This window comes from Podarcis muralis, chromosome 1, assembly GCF_964188315.1.
Source record: "Podarcis muralis chromosome 1, rPodMur119.hap1.1, whole genome shotgun sequence".
NCBI lineage: Eukaryota > Metazoa > Chordata > Lepidosauria > Squamata > Lacertidae > Podarcis > Podarcis muralis.
Window position 1 is genome coordinate 82,069,865 of NC_135655.1, and position 17,197 is coordinate 82,087,061.

Sequence of the window (17,197 nt, forward strand, 5' to 3'; positions counted from 1 at the left end):
TCAACTCAGTCACTGTGGTACACAGCCTCCACCACCACCACCATTGTACCAGGTGGAACAGGCCAGAGAAGTGGTGATTTGAGGGAGAAGGTACAAGGGCAGCCTGCTTTGACCAAGTCATGGGAGCTATGATGGGCAAATACCAGAGTTCATTTGGGGGTCTCTGAGGCTTGCTGAGTTTTACATTGGCCTCTACAGAGCTGAGCAATCACAATTTCCTGGGTGTTTTCAGAATAGATACTGCATGGCTCAACCAACCTAAATTCAGTGCTGGCTAACACAGGCTTAAAGTAAGCTAGAGTAGACCAGGCTGCTTGCTGAGATAGATAGAAAAGCTTGGAAGTCAAGATTGTGTAGAAATTCAGCCTGAGGCAAGTCCTAGTCCCTCCAGCTCTTTCAACTTCTCCATGCATGGACTTGGAAAATGCCTGGAGTCTAGACCATTCCTTTGTTTGGAAATGAGACTTCCTTGCTACATTGGATGCCTTTTTTATTTTTGTCTCTTATGAGCAGGGTTAAAAGTGTCAGGCAATGGAGAAATGCTGGACTTGATCGTAGCTGTGGTTTGGCAGCAGCGCATCATCCTGTGCTTCCACAGGAAACAAATGTCAAGGCAGGGACTGCATGCTTTTTCACATGCAGGTCTTATTGTGCAGGGAAAAAGGTTATTATTATTAAACACAGTAATCCATGCTAATGCCAATACAAATACAGTCCATATTTGTGGTGAGTAGTGGTGGCTACCCAAGAGTAGCTTATTTTTAATTTTCATTTATTCTTCCAATTACAGTGTATTCTACCTCTCCCCCCAAGAAACTCATTTCATCCCCGCAACAACCCTGTGTGGTAGGTTAGGTTAAGAGATTTGTGATTGGCTCATATGTATGCAGTGAGCTTCATGGCCCAGTGATGAAATGAATCCTGGTCTCCCAGGTCCTAGTCCAACACTCACCACTACACCACACTGCCCCTTGTAACACAGTCTAGTATTATTATCCTCTCATTATACAGGGGGCTGAACTCTAAGCCTGCAGCTTGGTGTTATCTACTTAGGGTTATCCAGTGCTTCTTTTTCTGGGGAGACGCAGGAGTACACATACCCCTAAACCAGGGGTCAGCAAACTTTTTCAGCAGGGGGCCGGTCCACTGTCCCTCAGAACTTGTGGGGGGCCAGACTATATTTTCAAAAAAATAATGAATGAACCCCACAAATAACCCAGAGATGCATTTTAAATAAAAGGACACATTCTACTCATGTAAAAACACGCTGATTCCCAGATCGTCCATGGGCCGGATCGAGAAGGCGATTGGGCCAGATCTGACCCCTGGGCCTTAGTTTGCCTACCTATGCCCTAAACATTTTGTGAATCTTTGTACTTTTGTCCATTTACTGTATTTATTTTCCCCCAATTTGAACTATAAAATGGTGATTTTCTTGAGTCAAAATGAGAGTACCTCTTAAACATATATTTTTTTTAATAGAAAAAAAGCACTGGGGTCATCTAATTTATCCTCGCTGCTCTTACTGCAATCTAGGTTCTTGAACAGCCCTCAGAAGCACTGTAGTGGAAGCTCTTAACACCTGCAATGTGCAGCTAGGGGCTATGTAGTTGTTGTTTTGGCTTTCCAGCAAGAACGATCGGACACCAACAAATTCTTCAGACTGTAGCCTCAAACTCAAAGCTGAACACTGACATAATTGCACCCCATTCACTTTCATGCAGACGCACTGCGCATTCACCCCTCCTAACGCTGCAAAATGAGGGTCCCACTTCCAACCAGAAGCCAAGGACTCTTTCTGTCTCTATCCTTTCTGTCTCTATGCATATTTTCTAATTATGTTTCTTGACTCTTGGCTCAGATCTGGGAAGGATGCAGGGCTGATACTGCTGGCAAGATTTCTTTTGTTTGGTCTTGTTTGTGTGACTTTTCTTATCACGGTGATCTCATAATTTTGCACCTTGTGCCAAATTCATAACTCTAGTGGGATTAATTTGTCTCATGATCTAACACGTATTAAAATAAAAACAAAGCTAAAGGAAGGGTGCAGTAGATTGCTTTGTTTTTAACTTTCTGAACTTGGATACAAGAGGCGACCTGAGGACTAATTCCATACCAGGGGTGATTAATGCCCAGTTTTGGGGCTTGAACTCCACCCAATAAGCCAATTTTTCTGCTCACCATGACCCCACTACTTTTGGCAGCAATGGCAAAAATAAAATATGAATTAAAGTGGATAGAACCCTGAGGTGGGTGGAGTCCTGTGCCCTAATGCTGATGCAAATAGTCTCTTCCCTGGTTATCAGATCTATCATTAGATGAGGAGGAAAAGTGTGATAGCAAGCAATCAGCTGAAAATGAGCTTTGGTATTCCAGGGACTGTTGACACCACCAGATCCCCATCCCTACTGTGCTCTGCAGGATACCATCTAAATATATTATCTCATCAGGAATTCCTTTCTACACAGTCAGGCCTTTAGGGTGGTGGCATCTAACTTGGGGAACTCCCTCTCTTCACATGCCAGACATCTCTACTGTCTTTTCAGCATCTGTCCAAGTCTTTCCTCTGTCAACAAGTGTACCTCAGTCAGTATCTGTTTTGAATTTTGAGTGTGTGTGTATATGTGTGTGTGTGTATTAGTTTTGCCTGTTTTTATATAAGGAATTGTTTTAACTATTTTAATGTGTGCAATGATTTTGTATATGGCTTTATTGTATGGTGAAATTGCTTCAAGATGCTTCATAAGAAGCATGAAGATCATCATAATCAGGTATTGTAATCATACTGTATGAAAAACTGTGGGGCTGTAATAAAGACTCAGGTGTGTTTTCTGGCTTCCACTAAGAACACAGCTTCTTAAATTAACTTACAGTACAGTCGTACCTTGGTTGTTGAATGCCTTGGTACTCGTAGGTTTTGGCTCCCAAATGATCGAAACCAGGAAGTGAGGGTTCCGGTTTTCGAACTTTTTTGGGGAAGCTGGACATCCGATGTGGCTTCTGCTATTGTTTCTGGCATGCCTGTGCAATCAGAAGCCAATCAGAAGCTGTGCCTTGGTTTCTGAATGTTTTGGAAGTTGGATGGACTTCCGGAACGCATTCTGTTCGAAAATCAAGGTACAATTCCTATGGTAGAGTTGCCGTATTTCAAAAAGTGAAAATCCGGATACAAAAGTTGTTGAGCCTTTTTTTGAAGAAAAAAAAAAAAGGAAGAAAAGGAAGAGTTTTTGAGCTTTCTTTAAAAATAAAATTTAAAAATTGCCAGAATAAAGCCTACACTTCTGACATGGGCTTTCCCTGGACATTTTAGCGATTTCTGCTCGGGCGCTGTTTACGAGAGCCGAATACTGGCTATGTCCGGGAAATTCCAGACGTATGGTGACCTTATAGATGTCTCACTCTCCAGAGAATGAAATTTGTATGTGCAGCCTGACTCTCTACTCACTGCAATACTTTTTGCACACATGTTGCTATAAGAGAAAGCAGTGGTGGTGGAAGTTACTTTCCCCACTCATTTTCTCCACTACCGCTCAATATTGAATGACATAGTGTCAAAGAAATGTCCCTCTTTTCATCTGACATCTTCTGGAAGACACGGAATTGTTGAAAGACCATGAACAAAGTGTCTCACTGAAGAATGAAAGCAAAAAAGGGGGAGAAAGAAGTTTTTCGGCTATTTCCTTTCAGGAGTGGGGACAAGGGATGTGGGCTGCTGTTGTTTTCAATCCAGAGTGCCATCTATTAGATTTGTCATGCAGCCTCTTCATTTTCCATTTCCTCTCAAGGAGGGAAATGGCCTGGATGGAGTCACCAGAAGAGAGAATTTAAGCAACATGACAGGAAGCAGAGACTTTAAACCTGCACATTGCCTCAAGAAGAGGAGTGGGCAAAAGTGGGGAGGAAGCAGCAACATTTAGCAAAATGTCTGAAGGCGATAAGAAAGGTGACAACATCCTGAGGCATGGCAAGGGGACAGAGAGTAGAAAATCCCTGGGAGAGGTACAGGTATTCATTTGTGTAGAAAAAATAGATTGAACCCATATTAAGTAACTCACTTTAGACCCATTGTGATCAAGAGGACTTACTTTTGTCATGACTAATTTATTCCATTGATCTGAATGAGCATAACTGTATTGTGGGAGGGATTCAAGCACATATATACAGTTTTAGGTTTGCGCAGTTAAGGTGGATTAAAGTGCTCTCTTGCCCTAGCATGTAACAAATCCACCTTAAAAAATGGACAGTTTGCAGTTTGGAAAGTGATGATGAAATGCATTCTTAGAGCCTACACACAACAGAACCTTGAATACTTGCTTAATTAAGAGCATTTGTTTAATATGGGGTGATATGGAAGTGGGTTTTTGTACAGTAGCACTGATTATATCTTAAACTTATTCTTATTATATTTTTCATAGCCTGCAGAAATGGGCTGTTCATTGCTGGAACCACAGTAGACAGAAACTGAAATTAACTAGAAAGAAAAGTATAAGAGAGGACTCTTGCTCCAGCTCCAAATAATATGGGGTTTTAATTTATCCCAAGAATGATCAGATTACCACGAATTATTTAACAACACCCACCTTAGCCATTTCTCCTCTCCAAATCACATTGTCACAAAATGGTTGTTCCTGGAATAAAAAGGCTGTTGCAGTTTGGATAGTGACCTTTGTGTATAATGAATAGTTATTAGGTTCCGGCTTTCCCTAATGAATACAGCACTACCAAACACTGAAAGGCTGTAGAAAGTAAGACTTGCCCATTTTTGCTGAATTGAGCTTTGAGAGGCATCCTGATGGATCTTTGCTGAAAGAGAGTTCCACAGCTGTGTTGCCACCACTAAAAAGGCCTTGCCTTCATGCTCAGTAATGCTGAATGCCTTGTGATGGTATCCTTGGATAACATGCTTAGACAAGGAAAAGGAATGAAAGGAACCTCACAAATGTACAGATTGTATTAGCAAAAACATTGCAGCAGCACACACACAGTCACAGAGAGACACTGCCCTACTGGCTCCTGGTTGTGTAAACACCATACATTTAAAGCACGTCTAAAGCAGCCCCCTGCAAGAATGTAGGGAACTGTAGTCTGCACAGTGCTACAATTCCCAGCACCTTTAGCAAACTACAGTTCCCAGGATATGTGTGTGTGTGTGTGTGTGTGTGTGTGTGTGTGTACTTTAAATGTATGGTGTGTATGTAGAACCTGAAGCTGCTCACCCAAGCTATCAAAATTGCAATGACTGGGATATTTCAAGTAACACTCATCAGGCGCCATTCCTCCTTGCCCACCCAAAACTGAGTCTGAAAAGAGCTCACACCTCCCCTAGCAACCATTTATGCCTTTGCAAGTTGACTCCCATTTTCACACATATGCTGAAAGCTGGCGGAAACAAAGAATGTAGATGTACATGGTGATAATTAGCTCTTGACACAGACTTCAATACAGGAGGGCTAAGTAGCTTTTTAAAAGTGTCGCTGTGCTTGAGCATGACCCAAAAATAGGAGGAGGGAAGTGCTGCAGTTGCTCTGTATTTAACAAATGAACAACAGCAACAAAATCCCAGTAAAAGGTTCATTACAAGAAACGTTTCAAGCATTCAAATGAAGCTTTCAAATGGAGAGCGGGTGCAGTGTAATAGTTAGAGGGTCAGACTAGGATACCAAGGTTCAAAACTCCACTTGGCCATGAAACTCACTGGATGTGACCTTGGGGGCCAGTCACTGCTTCTCAGCCCTAACCTACCTCAAAGGGTTGTTGTGGGGATTAAATGAGGAGGGGGAGAAGCATGTATGCTGGCTTGAGCTCCTTGGAGGAAAAGGTGGGGTAGAAGTTTGCTAGATGACTAGATGACCCTTGGGTTCTTTTCCAACTCTACAGTTCTGTGATTCTAAGCGCAAAAAATAAAAATCACACAAGATTCCATTAGAAGTATTCAAAATTGCATTAGGTAAAAAGGAACCAGTTCTTGCATGCTTAGCTTGGTCACCTATAGATGTTGGGCCTGAGAATTTCAAAAAGGCTGCCAGGGTAAAAACTGTGGGTGCTTCAGAGAAAGAGATTGAGGCTGAAATTTGTTCAGCATGAAAACACAACAGGCAATCCAGTCGTAAGTGAATCATCCGCTTGCACAGGGATAGCGAAGCTGTGGTCCTGCAAGTGTCACTCCAGCTCCCATCAGCCTCACCCATCATGGCCAATGACCAGAATACAATGGGAAATGTGGCCCAGCAATATCTGGAGGGCCACAGTTCCCCCATCTCTGCTCTAAGGCTCTCTTTGCGTTTGGCAAAAGCATTGCAAAACAAGAGGCTGGGAGGCAAATTGTAGCCAGAGAGGAATTTTCAAATTGGCTTGGCAGCAGGCTTGCAATAAGGAAATTTGCCCAAATCTACACTCAACAACAACAACAATATAGGAAAGTGTGTTACTAGATGAAGTTTGCACTCTGCAGGCCTAGATACTGGTTGCTGGCCACTACCAGAGATTTCCTTTCCTCCCTCCTGATTCAAGCATGTGACTAAAGAGGCAATCCAGCTGTCACAACCCAATTCTGTGCTATGTTTGGCTTGGGGAAGGCTAACCTCTATCTACCCCATATGGTCTCTCAGCTGTGTGGGGGGAAAAGCGTATCAGCAGGTGCAACTTGGCATCTTTAAGCCTGTGGAAGTAAAGTTCACAAGTAGGGTGTTATGCTCACAGCCACCCTCTGAAGTTTGCCTCTGGGTACCTGTCAATCTTTGATCACCTGCCTCTCCCTGCATAGGTTCCATTCTTCACAGATACAAGAAGTTGCATATAGAGTTATATATGCCACAAATTTGTCTAAAAATCCTTTTCCAACTAAAGTTCCAAAATAAGTCTCTTCTGAATGATGAGAACAGAGGGAGAAGAAAACGGAGATGGCATCATCATAGCACAAAGCTACTGCAGAATCAAGTATGAAGAACAAGGAAGGACAGACAAATGCTAGACAGAGCAATCTATTGACTGAATTTAAAGCATTTCTAAATCACTTGATATTTAAGCATTTCCGAGTGGTATGCTAAAGTGCCACTTAAAAGCAGATGAAGCAGGCATTGAGTAACAACAGGGCTCGGGGAAAGGCTGGGCAAGAAGATATGTGTTCACTCGAGATGTCTGAAGCAGCTGATGGGTGATGCTTCATGTGTGGCAGAGGGAGGGGCGTTGCAAATCAATCAATCATAGGGGCAATGGCAAAAGATGCTCATTTTTGGGTCACAGCCATGTGATATTCTGTAAGGTACAGTGCCATGAGTATAATTTCCCCAGATGATCCAAGTAATTTACAGGTCTATACAGGGGCAGGTGGTCGTTCAGGTAACCTGGTCTTGAATTGTTCAGGGAACCTAACCAAAGGGTGTGTGACCAGGGATATATGAAGTCAACACATTTTGATTTGTGGCTGTGGGTTTGGGGATTCTTCTCATGGACCCATGTGGCGTCCTTCACTTTTTAAAGGATGATTTAATAAGATACTCTGTGAAATTGCAATAACTGGTTGGTTGAGTGAAGCTGTGACATTTGGGGAGTAAGAGATGACCCTCAAAATAAGGGCCAGTTGGCAAGGCAACTCTGGGTTTGGTGACGCCCTGAAACAACCACATCTGAATTTGACATAGACCTTTGGGTTGCCTCGCTAATCTTGCAAGCAAGGTGCCACTGAGATGAACTCAACATGTGTCCTGAGGACTTCTCTGCCAGCAAAGTGAAATACAGCCTGTTTTGTTTTCCCTTCCTTCTGGGAGACAAGGTGAGGAATTTCAAACCCTCAGATCAAAGGGCTGCATGGTACCTTGTGTTTGGTAGATCTGGCCCCAGCTGTTAAGGATCAGGCTTCCCCTGTGGGAAACAAAAGGAGCAAACTGGAACCGTAAACCAGGAAAGAAGGCTCAAGAAAATTAGCTTCCAGGCCTCTTGCTTCCAGCAAACAGGAAAGATAAATACTGCTGGGCAGGACAAATAAAATGCAGATGGAGACATTCTAAGCTTTGCTACTCAATGAGGATGTTAACAACTGGGAGAGGGTGATAAATTCTGTTGCTCAGGATGACAGTGTACAACTGAGGAGACAAAAGTAGGTGACAGGGTCTTCCATAAAGAAATGACATAACCTACTCTCATTTCTAGGAGAAGTAGGTTTGAGACTTGGACCTAGATGTTCTGCCGCTGAGCTACCGTCTTTCCCTTTCTTTATCTCCCAAATTGCTGACGTGGCATCTGCCTGCAATGGCCTAGGAGACAATGCTGATTCCCCCTTAGGAACAAACAGGAGCACCATGGCTGATAACTCTTTGGCACTCTTGCAGCAGGAATTTTCTGCCATGTGTCTTTGTGTTGTTGATGGCTCCCTGGAGAGAAGACCGGTCTCTGTCTTCTTTAGCATCTGTGAGCCAGGGCTACATGGCCTTGAGATAGCAGCATTAAATCAGTCACGAACCTGTGACATGGACAAACAGGAAGAATAAATATCTCTGGGGCTGTGAGCAGGATAAGGTGACAGTCAAAAGGATGCAAATGTTATTCTGAAGTTCCTCTTTGAGTTATTGAGGCACGGCCCAGTGTCCTGTGTGTGAGATCCAAGTCGAAAATGGGAAGAACAAAAAGGGCTTTGTGTGGGGTGGAATGCAACCCCTCAAATGGGAGCCAGTGTGGTGTAGTGGTGAGGATGTGGGAGCCTGGGAGATCAGGGTTCAAATCCCCATGAACCTTACTGAAAATCCCCATGAACCTTTTCTTGGGCCAGTCATTGCCACTAAGCCCAACCTACCTCACAGGCTTGTTGTGAAGATAAAATATGGAGGAAGAGGACTATATATGCTACCTTGAGCTTCTTGGAAGAAAGGTGAGATATAAAAATAATAATAAATAAATACATCTCTACCAGTTCAGTGGGAGCACAATGTATTTCCTCACTACACATGTACCAGCAGTTGGGGTGTTAACTTACTTCCAAACATAAAAACTGGGAGGAATGATAGCACTGGCATCTTTCTTGAGCTATCCACTATTACTCCAAAATCTTGTTCCTTGTCAGTCACTGGTTCAAGCCCCAAGAGCACATATGTGAAATTTAAATTTTTTTTGCCCCAACACATGTCTGCCATTTTTCTATCCACAATCCCTTTTTTACAAAAACACCAAAAAAGTGATTTTTTGATTGACTGACCTGTGATCCATGACAAAGCACCACCTTCCAGAAATTCCACCTTGTTGAGCTTTTTTTTTTTTTTTTTTTTTTTTTTTTTAGTAAAAGCAACAATAATTTTTGAGTTTTGGAGCTTTTAAAGGCATTTTTAAAGGCCCTCCTCGCCCGTGTGTTGTGTGGGAGTTTCCACTAGGGTTTGATTAAATGTGATTAGAAGAACCCTCTTTGTGATCTGACAAAGCAAGGTCCCTGGTTGTGCAAAGGAGGCTACTCCCATTCAAGCAAGCACAGGTAGAAGACCCTTCCAGATTTCCTTGTGCAATGCAAGGATGGTTGGGGACTGAACGGGGAGGGAGGGGACATGTGCAAAGACTTTGGGAGTGGGCTTGCAGGCGTGCCTCCATTCCCATCCACACGAGGATGCAGTTGTTCAGGCCAATGGCAGCCATCTGCACATGCGACAGCAGTGTCATATTCACAACAACCCTGTAAGGTAGGGCGGGCTGAGAGATGATCAGCACTCTGACCACTTTGCCACGCTTCCTCTCAATGTACTTTACATACATTATTGCAATAATCTTGAAGCTCAACAACTTTGCCAAAAAACGCGCAGCAACTTTTGTGTCCGTATTTTCACTTTTTGAGATATGGCAACCCTATCTTGGAGTTAGCATGCATTTGCCTTGTAAGTGGGTCATGTGAGCAAAGACAGGTATTCACAGCTAGACCAACCCTTTGGTTCCCAGCATTTTCTAGAAGACAATCAGGGTGGCCTATACTAGTGCAGTTAGAAGTGTTGCAGGGTGGACAAATGTAGGCCTAAGAGTAATTAACATTGACTAATTAATCCAGTACAATATTTAAACGGAGATTCAGGACGACTAGCCTAGAATTGAAAAGACACTTGAGAATAGATGGCACAGTAACCTAAGCTCCCGCCCCCAGTAAGTTTTGTTTGCCTTCACTTCTGTTACTTCCTCAAGTTTTCCGGCCAAAATCCACCTTTAGCTTCACAATTAGAAAGGTCTGATGCAGATGAATGAGCAGAGGAGATGTGAATGGAATCTGTTGCCAGCACAATGCATCTGGGGATGATATAAGATATATTGTTGGTCCTTGGGGGAGAAAGCAGGGCAAGGCAAGCCTTCGTAAGGTAATCTCCGCCAGGACATGAGTGCCAGCTGCTGTTTGACCTCTGAGACTTGTGGCCTCCAAATACACAATGTTTGCAGTGACCTCTGACTCCTGCTAATGTTCAAATGCTGTTTTGAGTCCGCAGTAGAAGGAAACTTTAAAATAGAAACCAGTCGCTCTCCACACTCCTGGCTCCTACCCTGCATTACACAGCGTCTTTAATATGAAAAATCTTAGCCTGTGGATGCCCACAGGACTGACTAGGGAAAAGCGGAGCTGTCAGTGATGTGGGCACAGCAACAGAGGCAGTCTACCGCCACTGTGCCTGTGCTGTGCCCACACCATGCTAAGCTCCCACTGCCTTGCCCCTCTCTGTCAGCAGGAGTGCCAACTTGGCCCCACGACCGTGGGTGCCCAGGGCCGTAGGTGCCATGCAATGTGCATGGCCCTGGCACCAAAATCTGTGAGTGCCCAGCCCCTTCATGGGGAATTCTGAGGGTGCTCTGGCATCCAGGGCCCCATGGAGTTGGCACCTATGCCTCTCAGCAAGCAGCAATGATGCACGGTTCTGGGAAGGAAGGTCAGCAATACAGCCCCTCCAAGCCTGGCTTATTGGCGGCACACATGGTTCTTCCCCCACTTTTTATCCTCTCAACAACCCTGTGAGGTAGATTAGGCTGAGAGATGGGGAATGGCCTAAGGTGACTTTGGTGAATTTCATGGCTGAGTAGGGAGTGGGGATTTGAACTTGGGTCTCTCCAGACCTGGTTCTAAGTATCCAGTCCGTTTTTACGCTTCAAAAGCCCACAACCCTTTGCCCAATTTCAGGCAATTCTTCCCTTCTGCCAGCAGCAGATACTCCATCCACAGCCTCCCCATGATATATTTTTCACGATGTCCTCTCGGACCCAACAGATATGCCTTTTAGGGGGTCACAGGAAGAAGGAACAGACAGGAAATTTTCCCTTCATGAACTTCCTCAACTTTATCTTAGAACCCAGACTAATGTGGTTTGATAGCTTGAAATGAGGCCTCTCAATCGGTGTTTCACTGATTCATGATTAATTGAAAATGTACTATTTTTGTTTTCAAGTGTATTTTGGGACCATTTTCTGGGTTATGGCTATGATTTCACATTGTCCTGCACTCTACACTTTTCTGTGTTGAGTGTTTGTTCGCTGTGCTCTCCAAATAAAAGAGCCAGAGAAAAGGAGTACGTTTTCATTATTGATCTTTACATTCATTGCGATTTAAGTAGCATTCTTTGTTTGTTACTATTGTAGTTCCTGAAGTGGTTCTTTTTGTTGCAGACATAATATTGGGGGAAAATGGTTATTTTCTTTTAGTAAAGCATAAGGGAACAAATCTTTGCCTGCGTTAAGCAAATGTGCTCTCCAGTTGCAAAAAGAGCACTGGCAGTCCTTGTACTTCACATTGCATGGGAATTCTACAAAAAAACCAAATCTGTGCAGTTTTGAAATCAGGAGTAAAGCTCAGTGCAGTTTTGAAAGGTTCAGTCCACAACCTTGAATCAAAATGTTGTCCAATTGTATCCAAACATAGATAAAGGCCTGCTCCTTAATCTCAGGAACCATCATGCAAAATTTGGCTACTAGCTCTTAAGAGATGTGCAAGTGCATAACCAACAGACAAATAACTTTCCAAAATAGGCAGAAATTCATACAAAAGCATTTTTGACAAGAAGAGTGGAGACTTTCCCTTCATTTCTGCTGTGGTCAGATTGTTGTCGTTGCACAAATATTCTAATGTGGTTAGGTTTATATACTTCACATTTTTAGTTTTTCGAAAGACTTTTCAAAATGGGGTGGAATATAAACCTGGCTGCATGCGATGGGTACATTCATAAGAAAATCTAATCACCAGAGAATAGTGGGAAACTAAAGACACTAGGAAGAGAGGTTATTGTGTGTGTGTCCCCCAAGTTATGAGGAAAGCAAACTTTATACATCCCTTTCCTGTTTTATTTTCAATTGTGAAAGGGAATCTTCACAAGAACCCCCAAATTAACCCCTCAGTGAAAACTGATGAAAATTTCCAGACGAAATTGTAGGAATTTTGAGGCTAACTTTTTGCACCAATGGCAGCATCAACCATGTTAAGCCACCTAGTTCCTTTTGAGGTGGGCTGGGATTCGCAAGTGGAGAGGGTGCTGGTGTGCTCAGGTCCTCCTTGCCAGCTTCCGATAGACATGTGGTTGGCCCCTGAGAGGCCAGGATGCTTGGCTAGATGGGCCTTTGGCCTGATCTAGCGAGGCTCTTCTCAAAGCTGTGCTGAAGAATAACAGGAAGCGTGATCGGGAGAAAGAACCAGGGAAAACACTCCTAATGCACTCTCCAGACTGCATGTGGCTTTTTGTTTTTTCCCTTTATAGCTACAGAAGGACTTTTCTTTCCGTCTGGCCACCGGGACCCTGCGTGAGCAGGAAGGCACATGTAAAGCAAGGAAAAATCTGCCACATCCCTGTAGGCATTCGCTTCTTAGAACATCCTCTTGCTCACAGAAGACCACAAGGCTGCGAGTTCGCAGGAACGGCTGCATATGCATGATGCCGGCATTGTGCTCAAAGTTATGGCCACCCAGGTTGAATGGACAGGCAGTCTCCAAAAACGCTGTTGTACAGATATAAACAGAAAAGCAGACTTGACACAGACACCCTGCAACCCATGACACTGTCATTCAGGACTCCTCGAAAAGATGCCAAGCGCAGTGTACACTCACACATGAATACACATTGCTTGACTCCTCGTCACTCGATGACTCCGAGATGAACATGAGAATGGACCCCACTGGCAAGTGTCATTATTTGAGGTGTCAGCTATTGGCGGTATTTGATCTTTGATGACCCACTCGCACATGAAAAGCACTCACTGGGTGTTCCAGTCAAGTAAGAGATAATGCTGTATTGTCATTGGTGTAAAAAAAAAAAAAGGCCTTGACAGGATACATAAAACAATGAATGACAAGGAGAACAGGGTCCGTCAAACATGTGGCTGTCTGTCCTTTCCTTTGATTTTGCCAGCATGGGATCCACATGGGGTTTGCCAGGCATGAACACACCACAATAGATGGGCTGAATTTGGCTTAGTTGGCCACAAGTTGGGCCAACTTGAGTTTCAAAAGAGGTATGGCAAATAATAATATGCAGCCACCAAATCTACATCTATATATTGAATCTACATAGATTTAAAAACTACATGAATCTCTAGGTTTACGGAGAAACAATTAAGAATGTTTCAATTTATTTTGGAAAACATGTCCATGTTGTAAATCACCTTACTTTGTGCAACCATCTCTCTCTCTCTCTCTCTCTCTCTCTCTCTCTCTCTCTCTCTCTCTCTCTCCCTCTCTCTCTCTCCCCCCCCCCGTGTGTGTGTGTGTGTGTGTGTGTGTGTGAGAGAGAGAGAGAGAGAGAGAGAGAGATGGAACAGAGCCACCAAAAGGGAAGGAGAATGAAAAGAGGAAGGAAAGCCTCATGGAGAGGAAGCAGAACATCATGAGAGATAGCTCAAGATACTCTTAAGAGGAAGTATCACAAAACACAAGATTTTTACAAGATTTTAAAAAAGAAAATACTGTCCCTTGTGAAAGTTTTAGTTCATGCTAAAATGTTATCTGCTTTTGGATGTACTTGTTGGCAAACAAAAGTGCCAGACTCTGAACTTTTAGTTGCTTGTGTTTTGAATTCTCTTTGATTTTGCTCCAAAACAGTTGTGAATACCCATGAAAATGTTATAGATGCACCCCGTTTTAACTATTTAAAAACCGTAAGACAAAGTGATACCAAAGAAAGATTTAAGTGCAAGTTAATTCCTCCCCTCCAGAGTTCTTTGTGTGCTACGATGTGCACATGGAGCCCCTTCAGGAATGGGTTCCTTTCTAAGGGCTTTTCTTATGTTCTTATGAGGTCCCCATGCAATAGAGGGGCCAAACTTGGCTTGCAAAGTTGCATCTCCTTCTATTGAAATGCCCAGGATATCTCTTGTGAGCAGTGGAAATCCTGAGCCCCTTTGCATTTGCTGGATATGGAGCAATTATGTTGATCCCTCCCCTCAAAAACTTGTATGGTGGTTGGGGATCAGTCCATCCATTATTTTAATCAGGCTGCCTGACTTGAAAATGTTCCAGAAATCTGACTGGAATTTGTTTGCTGGTTGAAATGTGTAAGCGTTCACTCTATGGCATCTTCCTAGGGCTGCCATATGTCCAGATTTTCTCAGACATTACTGGGATTTCAAAGGTGGAGTTGACGTCGGGGGGGGGGGGATTTCCAAAAGGAGGCGCTTTATCCTGAATCTTAGGCAACCCTACTTCTTCATGGATAACATGAGAAAACGTGTGTGTGTGTTTGTGTGTGTGCTTTAAATGGAATTTCCTCTTTTAATCCACCAGCTGAGGATCAAATCGGCTGCTAAGATTGCACAAGCTTTGCGCTACACCAATATGAGCTGCACTGATTTTCTAGAATGTGGGTTGGGAGTATTCAAAGTGCAACACTGGCAGGTGGGAGGATGTTTGTGATGAACCTTTAGTCAGTCTGTAGAATACCCACCCCACCCAATTTCCCCCTAGCAGGTCCCCCCCTCTAGCGGATCAGTGTTGCATTGGTTAAAGAGGAGCAGTTTTTGAATAATGGGTGTGCATGTGTGCATGACAGAGAGGGAGGGAGGGGGAGAAAGAGGAGGGGGGAGAGATGGAGAGAACATATGAAAACCCTGCTGGATCAGACTAAAGTCCTATCTTGTCCAGCATTCTCATAGTGACCAACCATACTTCTCATAGCGGCCAACCAAATGCCTATGTGAAGCCCTCCAACAGGGTGTGAGAGCCATAGGCTTCTCCTTCTCCAGATCTTCAGCAACTGGTATACTGCCTCTGACACTGGAGATAATCGGTGGCTTTCATGAGAGAGTACGGAATTAGTACTTCCTCCTACGGACCTATGGTTTGCTTTAAATGTCCCTGCATAGCTTATAGGAAATTGGCTTAGCTCATGCTGTAATTTTTAACATAGGGGTCTTACTACTTTGATACTTTGGTGCGCGTACACACACACAGAGACATTTCTATGACTTTTGCTTCCAAACTTTCCAAGTTCTCATGCATGGCTTCTGTTCCTTTTCCACTTTCGGATCTTGGTGATCCAGGTTGTGCCCTTGCCAGATGCTTTGAATGTAAAGGGATGTTTGATCCTATCTCTCGGTTAACGGTGCTCTCTGAATCTCCAACAAAAAGAGGCAATACCAGGTTCATAGAGTTTGATGGAGGGGAAAGAAGTGCCCAGACCAATTTTGTCCATACTTTCAGTTTCAAAATTGTCCTGCGAATGTAAATTTTTGGAATTGCACCAAATTCAAAATGTAATTGTGATAGTCAAAGCTTTCTTTCAGCCGGAGCTCACCAGAGCTCAGCTTTGGCACCTCTCAGGTGGGTGCCATTGCCATTCTAGCAGAGCAAGGGAGAAGTTAACGGTGAGCTCCAGCACGTCTTTTTCTATAAAAAAAAAAGAGCACTGGTGATAGTCAGATCCTGGGCTACGGAATCCTGGCTTGGCCATCATCCAAATAAGATTATTGATGACTGGACTATGCCCTCAGAGTTGCATAGCGAAATTCTGAATATATATAATGATATGCAAATTAGATCTTAGTTTTAAATGTTCAGTGAAGCCCTGTAAGTTCTCCACATATCTTCGTTGAACAGACAGCTCAGTTCTGCTTATCTTTGGAGAACAGATGCTGTTAGTTCACAAAGCTCCAAAGACTTAGCTCTGAAATTCCTTAAAACACATTACAAAGTTACATAGAGCCTGACAGATCTAGCACTATATTTATGGATGAGATGCTGCAATTCTGAAGTGGACTGTTTTGCTTTTGGATTTTTTTTTTTTATTTGACAACTTTATGTCTCATGACATTTTCAGATCTTTCAAAAGCAAAAAGTGAAATATTTGGAGAAAAGAGAGAAGACAGCATGTGTTAGTAAGACACAGGGCTTGTCCACACTTGTTTGTCCTGGGCCTAGAAAGCACCCGAGCAAGCAGTTGTCCTGTGCTTTCTATGCTTGGATCCTTTCTAGGCAGTTTTGCTTTTACCCTACTGCTTTCCCCTAGAAAACCCCCTCTTTAGCATCAATTTGAGGGAAGCCAGCCTTAAGAGATGCACCAGCAAAATCTGCTCAGCTTACAAGCAGAAGCATTTATGTCCCACTCAATTAGGATACGTAAATGCTCAGTTGCTGCTTTTTGCTGGATATCTAAAAAACACAAAATCATCTTGCAATGATCCCTGTGTCTGAAGAAATATGCTGAATGCAAAGAGAGAAGGATCATACATGAAACTACCTCAGAAGGCATGGCAAAGCTTATTCTCCTTGTATATTTCTGCACTAATTGATTCCACCCCCCTTTTTCTCAGATCCAGACTTGACACAAAAGAGTACTCATATCTTTAATTTAGAAGCAGACCTGGGAAGTAGATTCCCAGCCTCTGGGATCAGGGTATCAAACTAGGTTTCTTTCCAGAAAATATATTCTCACACAGCTATGCCTACACCAGCAAAAAGCTGCTGGTCAGCTCCGCACTGATTACATAACTGCCCCGTGTGAGCTGAATTGCAAAAGGTTGTAAATTGATGTTGGTTCCTGCTCTATATCTGGGACATTTTGCTTGATGCAGATGGACATGAGGATCTGTGCTGAGACCAACATTTATTGCTGCGCACCTGACCCACTTTTAGTGACTATGCAATGGGACAGTAAATGTGGGTGGAGGCGTGACGTGAGCGTGTCATGGACAATCATAAGACCTCCTTCTCACTAGCTGAACTGCTGCTGAGCTTTTGCTCAGGTTATCAAAACGCCCTTTTGGTCATTGCCAG

At 43.4% G+C, this 17,197-nt stretch overlaps 1 protein-coding gene across 1 annotated transcript in view; it reads left to right on the forward strand.

Moving 5' to 3' along the window:
* The window catches only part of LOC114601534 (apelin receptor), a 492,419-nt gene that overhangs the window by 12,132 nt on the left and 463,090 nt on the right, over nt 1-17,197 (forward strand). The gene's annotated exons all lie outside the window — the stretch shown is intronic.